The following is a 9,933-nucleotide window of genomic DNA, read 5'->3' as shown; positions in this document are numbered from 1 at the left end:
AGGTGAGGAATCTCTAGTTCATGGCCCTGCACTTCATTCCATTCCCTACATACCAGCTGACGTAGCACTAACTTGTTTCATGTCACTGTTGTGCAGGGCACTTGTCAACCAGCTGCAAGATCTGCCTTTCAGAGTCACCTGCCAAAGGGACAGCTGAGGCTCCTCCCTAAGGAGCACCCAAGTCTATAGAGGTTCTTGGGGCAGGGACCCATGTGAAGGGGAAATCTTCTTAGCATCTCTGAGCAAGAGCGATTTCTGTGACACGAGTGGGACAAAAGCTTGCTTTGGCAGCTGAACTAGTTGGTTCCCTATGACTGCTGCAACTGGGAGGCCACAGCACATTGCACTGGGGAACATCCTGGATCTCATCATCAACGTTCACTGAGAGAGGTGGTTATTGAGGTAAGGGAAGTACTAGACTACCTTCAGGGTCTTTCCCTTGATGGTAATTTATGGAGATGTGTTACATTTGTGTCCTAGAGTAGGCTGATAGAGCACTTCAGTCTTGATGTTGAAAGAGAGACCCAAAGTTCAGCAGACTTCTGCAAAGAGATCCAGTGCAGTCTGGAGTTTTCCCTCTGTGTGTACAAGGATGACACAGTCGTTGGCATATTGAAGGTTGAGGATGGTTGTTCTGAATATTTTGGTCTTCAAAGGAAAATATCCCAGATTGAAAAGCTCTCCATCCATTGTATATCAGTGTCAGTTCTGGAAGGAAGGCAGTCCTTAACCAAGATGACTGTCAAAAATGGAGAACAGTCAGGGTGATGATGCATCCTTGCTTGACCTCAGGACAAATAGATCTGTCTCTGATATGCTACGAAGAATAGTTGCAGTCATCTTGTCATGGAGAAGCCCCGGGACCTTGATGTACTTCTCGGGACATCCAGATCTGGCCAGTACTTTCCATGAGGCTTCACAATTGATGGAATCAAAGGAGTTAGTAAGGTCAGTGAAGACCATATACAGGTCCTGATACTGTTCTTGACACTTTTCTTGGATTTGGCAGGAAACAAAGTTCATATCAGTTACCCCATGGGGATGTTCTGAAATTGCACTGAGATTCTGGGAGGACTTCCTCAGTGGTAGAATATGGTTCAGGAGAATGGGTGAGAATTTTCCCTGCTGTGGAAAGAAGGGTGATACCTTGATAGAACTAAGAACAAATTGTGTCAAATTTGATCTCCTTTGAAAAAGTAACTGGCTGGATGGATAGGGTAATGCTGTGGGTATAGTGTATCTGGAGTTCAGCAAGACTTTTTTGACAAAAGTCCCACATGACTTTCTCAAACACATTTGAGAAACTACTTTTGGCTGGATAGACAACTGCCTGAATAGTTGCAAACAAAGGATAGTTGTAAATGGGTCCATGTCAGAATAGCAGGAGGTTTTGAGTGGCATCTCACAGGGGTCTGTCCTGAGCCCAGTGTTGTCCAGTGTGTCTGTTTCTTAATGATTTGCTGGCATAGAAAGCTACTTGAACAAGTCTGCAGAAGACATGAAACTGGAAAGGATTGTGGACACACTGGAGAACGAGAGCACAATTCAGAAGCACCCTGACAGCTTGGAAAGCTGGGCTGCAGCTATCAGGATGAGGTTCAATGCTAACAAATGCAGAGTGCTACACCTCAGGAAGAATGGTCATCAATACAAGTATAACATGGGTGATACTTGTTATGGAAAAGGATCTGGGAGTCTTGATGGACCACAGAGTTGATGCGAGTCTGCAATGCGATGCAGCTGTACAAAAGTGAACGTGGTTTTGGCATTAGTAGAAGTGTTAGGTGCAAGACACAGGAAGTAATAGTGTCTCTCTACTCAGCACCAGCTTAGGTCTCATCTGAAGTACCATGTGCAGTTTTGGGTAGAGGTACACATACATCAGTTCAATATCGGATCAGCACCAATTTGAAGAAAGCTGGCTGTCTTGGGTATTAGTCTGATGGGGGTCAGTAATTTGGCCGATAAATGCCTGTGCTGTGTACAGCCGCAGCATAGCGCTCGGGCAGTGAGAACAGCCGGCAGCATGGAAAGTTGCCTCCAGCTGATAAGTTTGGTGTGGAGGCAGATTGACGCCACCTGCAGTGAGGGAGGGGGCAGGCGCTGCCCAGGCGGGGGGGAGGGGAGAGGCGGAGCCCCAGCTTGCACCCCAGTACCAAACTTTTTTGCTGACTCATATTTTAGTAATAAATTGTATACACAATGTAAATGTAACCCTTTTGCCAAGTCCTGAACAAGGACCTGGTTCAAATTTAGGGTTTAATGCCGATCATAGTGGGGGAAAAAAAGGGTGGTCAATGAAAAATTTCCAGATTAGCAGTAATTTGGAGGGGTGGGGGATTTGGCAACTCTGCTTGCCTGCAGCAATGGATTTAGACCATGCTGTCCCCCCCAACCTGACACCCCGACTACCTCTTGAACTATGGTTTCGCCACATCTTCCTCCCCAAGCCTTACCCTAACTGGCCCCACCCCCTGTCCCATCTCAAACCCCAAAGACGTACTACTGTCTGCCTACAGCATGATGAGCAGTGTTACAGGCAGTGATGGGACAGCAGCAGTAGCACAGGGTTGTTGGGGGATGGAGCTATGGGCTACAGAGCCCTGAGAGAATGCGTCCTGCATGTAGCTTCCTTCTTGCTCAGACACTGTGTGGCACTGCTCTGCTGTCAGCTCTTCAACATCTGTGGTCAAAGATGGAGCCTCATCACATGGCTTATTGTTTACATGGATGCCTCAGTTGTTTTACAGATTTACAGACAGTCATTTTTAGGCTTGCCTATTATGGTCTGTACAGAAATTATGGACAGATAGGGCCTTGATCCTAGATCCAGCCCACTCTGCAGCCTGTGAACTCAAGGCTTGCAGTTGGTGTCACTCTGAAGTAGATTGCCCTTCTGAGGCTGCAGATTGCTTTGTAACACAGATTAGCAAACTTTTTGAGAGGATATGGATCTCCAGGACTGTATGCTCCCTTGAAGCTACCAAATCAGAGATTTCCCCCAAAAGGGATTGTACTTACCTGGGCATATTGACTGAATGTAGGCTCAGACTTGCCAAAATTATTTTAGTGTAATACTTCTAAGGGACTGTAGCCTTCATTGCAGCCACCATTTGTGAGCTTCCCTGAGAAAATAATTTTATTTATCTAGACATTTAATCAATTATGTTTCTGGCAGCAAAGCTCTCAATGGGGCATGCTTCTCAAGGGCTGTAGGCTCTGTTGCAGCTATTAGATGTGAGCTTCCCCAAGATGATAATTTTACTCATCTGGCCATATTTTCTGGTATTCAGGTGGTTAAAATTGGAAGACACTTGAAGGATATGTTTCTCAGGGACTGTCAGCTGTAATGTAGCCACTAGATCAGAGAGAGGAATTTTACTCATCCATTCTCAGATGGAGAGAGTGTGCAGGTCTAACTTGTGATATGCCTACCAAGAAGATTGGCCCCCGCTGCTTTAGTACACATGTCTGAGTGCCACTTGGATTTCCTTCCTCTGCCTGATCTGTTCCTCTACTTTCCGTTTCCTGGCTTATCTGTCACTGTGCTGCTTGTCCCCTCCCTCATCTGCTGCATATCACACACAGTGTCTGCTTGTGCCACTTATGACTGTCTCTGTACAAAATTAACTTCAAGATCAGAAATCCTCTTGGGGGGGTGGGGAATGTGGCAGAAGGATTGTACACTTTATTACAGCCACCAGATCCAAAATTCATGGAGAAAAAAATGCATTCATCCAGGCATATCTTCTTCATGGTGGTTCAGAGCAGCAAAACTCTCAAGTGGATATTGTTCTTCATTTTAGCCACCACTGCTGAATTTTTTTCTGAGAAGTGAAAAATCATCCAGTGATATTTCCACAACTTTGTTCACACAATGAAAACTCAGGTCGGATGTGCTTCTCAGGGTCAAACCTGATAGACTGGTGGCCATGCCCCTATGAGCAGGTGAAAGGAAGGGCCCCAGCGACAAGGGTTGTGGTTGTGGAGAAGGCAGGAACTCAGGCTGGAGCAGGAAGAAAAGACACCCAGAAAAACTGACAGGTAATCCTGGGGAAAAAGAGTTAGGCCTGACAGGTGCCAAAGAAGGCCAGCTGAGCCTATTCAGAAGGAGCTCTAGAGGCCTTAAACGGGAGAGACTAGCTTGGGGGAGAAGAACTTGGAAAACCTACCATAAGTGAGAATCAAAGCTATAAATGTGACAGACCACCAGGACCAGCAAAGCCACAGACCCTCCTAACTGATACTTTTTCTCTCCAGCTACCTGCACACTGAGTAAAATCGAGACCTGGCAGGGGAGATAAGCAGGTACACCTGAGCAGAAGAGCTGGCTAGGGTGGAACAGGGAATGCAAACAGTACTGCATCTAGAATGAGGGGATGGAACAAGCTGCTATACTACCTGGGGAAAAATTTTTCTTCATCTGGCCATATCTCCTGAGTATAGGTTACCAAATTTTTGTGAGGAAATGTTTGCCCAGGGCTTTCAAATGGATTCCTTGCCTGACGTGAAAAATTCTGTGGGCGAAAAAGTTCATCATCTGGTCAGTCTCCAGAACAATAGATGAGACCAGCTGATTTCTGTGGGATAAATATTTGTCTGGGGCAGTCAAATGCAATCCTGGAGTGAACTGTGAGGTTTTTCTGCAAAATAATCTTCCTCTTTTGGCCATGTGTCTGGAATGATAAGATAGACTAGCAAATTTCTGTGGTGAAATATTTGTCTGAGGCTGCCTAATTTATTTCACATCTGAACAGTTTGAATCTTCAGGGAATAAAGTTTCTTCCTGAAAAGTAAGTCAGTTTGGCTACTGTCTGTGGGGGAAATATTTGTCCAGAGACGCCAAATGTATTCCTGGCCTGACAGTGGAGATTGCTTAGGGAAAAAGTGTTTCCTGATCTGGCCATATCTCTGGAATGGCAGAAAAGAGAGACTAATCTCTGTGGGGGAAATATCTGTCCAGGGCTGTTGAATGTATTTCTTATCTGATCTGTGAGAAATCTTGGGGAGCAATATCCTTATGTGGCCAGATCTCATGAAAGGTAAGTCGGCCCAGCTAATTACCGCAGGGGAAATGTTTGTCTGGGGCTGCCTGAATATATGGCCTCTTCAAAGCCCCAATACAGGGAAGAATGGACAGGGCCCTTTAAGGAGGAAACAGGCTGGTGGCTGTGGTGGGCCAGTAGGGGGTGCTCCTGCATTGAGCCACCCACCTCACTGCACCAGACGACCTTCCAGGCTCTGGGTGCCTCACATCCGGCCAGTCTCCTTCCTGGAGCACACCTGCAAGGCTGGATGTAATGTTGCCACCACCCAGAATCTGGACTGATCTTGGACCTGTGCCCCCTGGGAAAACACAGGCCTAGTAGTCCTTTAGAGTACTTGACCCACTGTAAGCACCCCTCAGTCTGAAGCACAAATAGTGGTCTCCCTTAGCTGAATTGAGGGGACCCCAAGTCATAATTTAGGCCCCTCTCCCAATAAGTCTTCCATGCTAGGTACAAAGGAGAACTCTATTGGTTACAAGGAGTAAGGTTGGAATAGGGTACAGGGTAGAGCAATATCAGAGAAATCCCATAGAGCAAACAGTGGCATGGTAGCCTTTGATGACACATCTGAGTTATTGCAAGCTATATATATAGTTAGATCTCAGGTAGCTTACTCACAAGGATCATCCAGAGGCAGGTGGAGATTCCCTCTGGAGGCAGGCCATTCCTTGACCATGAGTTTCAAGAGAGAGTTTCAGGTGGTCCAGCTTCTCTGAGAGTTCTCATTATGGCTGCTGCCCCTCCTCCTGGGCTGTCCTTAACTTATATAGACCCTATGACCTCAATTTACCTCATCCAATGAAGGCCAGCAACTGTTGGCTGCTAGCCAACCAATTTGAAATGCATCACTGTTTGTCAGAGACTGGCAGGGTCTCTAGCCCCTTCCCAGTCATGTTGGCATTGCTTAGAACAATAGCGAGTTTAAGCCCTCACCCAGGTATGTGTGGCTAATCACGTAGGCAGAGGGAGAAGATTTCCCCCTCCCTCTGGAATGTATCCAGCTCAGGTTACAATTCAAGGTTACCTGAAGCTGACAGGGTGTCTGCCCTCTGCAGTGACCATGATAACTAAATTGTCAGATAGCAGAGTTTGGAGAGAGGCAGAGATGGTATTCTGATACAGTGGCCATACACCTAAGAGCAGGTTAAAGGAAGGGCCTCAGCAGCAAGAGAGACACAAGGGTTTTCACTGTGGAGAAGGCAGGAGCTCAGGCTGGAACAGGAAGAGAGGAGACTCAGGAAAACTGGGGTAAACCTGGAGAAAATAAAGCTAGCCCCCCAGTGAAGGCCAGATGGCTGCTGAGTCTGTTCATAAGATGTCACCAACTTGGGCCACCCAGGATATGGTCTCAAGTTGCTCTGGTCTGCGGGGTGCCCCTAAGTAAGGTTGCCCATGGAATGCCTTTGAGTTGTTCAGTTCTAGGAGGTGCCTTTGAATTGTCTGATCAGGAAGGGGCTGCCAGGTCAGGTTAGCCTAGGAAGGTGCAGCTGAGTCTGGCCATCATGAGGGATGCTGATGAGTTGGTCCACTCAGTGTTAGTTACCAGTCTGTCTAAGGAGTAGCCACTGAGTCATCTGGCTAGCGAGAGACTGCTGAGTCCAGCCACTCAGGGAGTGCCACTGAGTCAGGTCCCCTGTGACTTGCTACAGAATGGCTTTCTCCAGTTATTTGAGGGTGTCAATAAGCAGGTGGATCAGGATGATCCTGCTAATATAGTATATCAGGACTTCCAAAAAACTTTTGACAGGGTCCCCCACTAAAGGCTCTTAATGAAGTTAGGTAGTCATGGGATTACAAGAATGTCCGTATTAGATTAGATTAGAAATTGGCTTAAGGATAGAAAACAGTGAACAGGAAAAACCCTGGTTATATCCAATAAATGGTCATTCTTTGGGATTGAAAGAAATAGTGGAGCCCCCCAAGAATCTGTGTTGGAACCAGTATTGTCTAACATATAAATGATCTGGAAAAGGAGGTGGTTAGTCGAGTGGCCAAACTTGATGACACAAAATTATTCAAAGTGGTATAGACTAAGATGAACAATGAGAAACTACAGAAGCACCTTGCATTATTGGGCAACTAAATGACTAATGAAATTCAAGGTAGATATGTGTAAAGTGATGCATCTGGGCAAAAAAACCCAAACAAATTGTTCTGACAATACTGTGAGCTCTGCATTAGTTTTTACCACACGGGAAAGAGATGGGAATCATTGTGGACAGTTCACTAAAAATGTCAAGCTCAGCAGTCATCTGAAAGGCAAACCAAACAGGGATTATATGAAAAGGATTGTAAACAAAATGGAAAGTAACATTATGTCTCTTTATATAGGGCATTCACACTCAGAGCACTGTACCCAGTTTTGGTCATTACACCTCAACAAGGATATAGAAGAACTAGAAAAGGTACAGAGAAGGGCAATAAGAATTATAGTGGTATGGAGGGGCCTCCGTATGAGATGAGACTAAAGAGGCTAGGCCTACAGAGTTTAGAAAAGATGCTTGAAGGGGAGACATGATAAGGGTTTACAAATTACTAAATGGTTAAGAGATAGTGAATATGGATTTATTTACTTTTTCACAGTACAAGACCTAGGGGAGTCACAAAACGAAACTAATAGGTAATAAGTTTCAGATGACATAAGGAAGCTCTTTTTCACACCATGGGTGCCGTCTACACAAGGTGCTTAACTGCACAGTAAACCTCACTAATTGTGCAAGTAGCAAATTTACTTTTGATTAGTAATGGCGCAGTAGTGCTTGTGTAAATGCCACCAGGGTGGGAGATTGTGTAAGTTGTCTCCCAGGGTGGGAGATTGCTCTCTGCCCTTAGGAGTTGTCTGCTGCCAGGCTGGGCTCTGCCACCGGAAACCAGGTGGGGACTGTTCCCCTGCCCCAGCAGCAGGGAGCTCCAAGTCCCCTGCATCAAGATCATGATCAGGGAGTGGAGGCTGGGAAATCCTTATCTCCCAGCACTAGCTCTATGACCACAGGGCTGGCACTAGGAAACACTTAGGATAAGGATCTCCTTCCTAGCACCAGCCCTGTGATCGCAGAGCTGGTGCTGAGAGATAAGGGTCTCCCAGTGCCAGTCCTGTGGTGCAGAGCTGGCACTGGGAGCTCCCTACTGGCAGGGGCTGAGGAGCCTGTTCCCCGCTCAGCTCTGTGAGCTGCCTGCACAGCCTAGTCATTGGAACCAACATAGGAGAGTGGAGTGGGGCAGAGAGACTTGTTGTAGCTGCTGCTGCCAAGGTCCCTGTGCCAGCCATGCCACTAGTGTGAGCAGTACTGGATGGGGCGGGGGGTGCATTGCCTCACTTCCTGCCACTGGTAGCTGCTCACATGCCAAGCTGTGGCTCTAGCCCGCAACGATGGCCTGGCCACTGCTGCTATTGCTCCCTTCAGGCGTTCTATCCATCACCCCACTTCCTCTCCGGAGTAGAGCTGCGACCTGAGGGGAGCAGCAATGGTGACTGGGACATGGCACAGTAGAGCCATGGCCTTGCATGCAGGTGGCTGGCTGTGGGAGGAGATGAGGGCAGTGCAACAACCCCTGTCCCCCACCTGTTACTTCTCTCACACTGCTTGTAGTGTGGCTGACGGGGTCTTGGTAGCAGCAGCAACAGGTGTCGCCGCCCCACTCTGCCCTCCTGTGTTGGGTCCTGTCCGTTGGGCTGTGGATACAGTTCCTGCCCATGCCAGACCAACCAGGCTGCAGCCCTGTGGGGGCACAAACCTGGGGGGTATGTGCCGACCCATGCCCTCCATGCATCATTTAAGCCCCCCCCCAGATTTACCTGCATGGAGCTGCTCTGCATACTGCCTGGCTGCCACTGCATGTGAGCATGCACATGAGCACATGGTGCCCTCTGCCAACTCTGCCCCTTGCAGGCTGGAACTCTTCTGACACATGCCAAGCTGAGATGGGCCCCAGAGCCCACCTGACCAATGCCTGGCTGTGGGGTACAATGATGCAGAGCTTGGAGTGGCTCTTTGGGGTTTCAGCGTGCCATGCTAAATCCCAGCTTCTAGCTTATGCTTTGATTGGAGCCCTGACAGTGTCTCTGAAGGCAATAGAGTCAGTCTGGCCAAAGTCTGTTTTTAGTTTGTTTAAATTTTGGGGTAGCCTAGACCATTAAGGCCCTACCAGGTTAAGAAGCCAGCATCCCTGCAGGTTAGCATAGTATTGAGTCTGAGCATCAGGGTGGCAGGTAAAATGTGGGTGTTTGTGGCTGTTTGTGGCCCCATTTTGCTGGACACAGGGTCATCTCACAAGTTCCTTATTTTTTTTTAAATTGGTGTATGTTAGTATGGGGGTAGTTTTTTCCCCCAAGGTTATACAGAGGTAAGTGTTTGGGCCTGTCCTGTCTCAGGGCAGTGGGTTCTGACCTACTAACCAGAAGGTTTTGAGTTTAAGGCTGGGGGCTGGTCACTGCAATTCATTCCCAAAAAAACCCCGCAACGCTTGTGTCTTCCAGACCTATTTTTTCTCCTCTGACACATGCCAAGCTGTGGTGGGCCCCAGAGCCTGACCAGTGCCTGGGTTGCAGGATACACAGATGCAGGGTTGGGGTGGGCCTTTGGGGTTTCTGCGTTCCACACCAAACTCGATTCCAGCTTGTGCTTCGATCAGAACCCTGGCAGTGTCTCTGAAGGCGGGTGAGCCAGTCAGCCAAAATCCATTTTTTCCTTTGTTTTAAATTTGGGGTAGGCAAGACCAGTAAGGCCCTACCAGATAAGAAGCCAGCACCCCTATAGGCTAGTGTAGCATCTCTGTGGCTGAGCATCAGGCTGGCAGGTAATGGGAAAGTTTGTGGCTGTCTGTAACCCCAAGCTGCTGGACAATAGGCTCTCTCACAGATTCCTTAATTAAAACAAAAAAAAAA

Source organism: Crocodylus siamensis, chromosome 2 (genome assembly GCF_052110815.1).
Source record: "Crocodylus siamensis isolate JL-2025a chromosome 2, ASM5211081v1, whole genome shotgun sequence".
Lineage (NCBI taxonomy): Eukaryota > Metazoa > Chordata > Crocodylia > Crocodylidae > Crocodylus > Crocodylus siamensis.
This window is presented reverse-complemented; position numbering follows the sequence as displayed.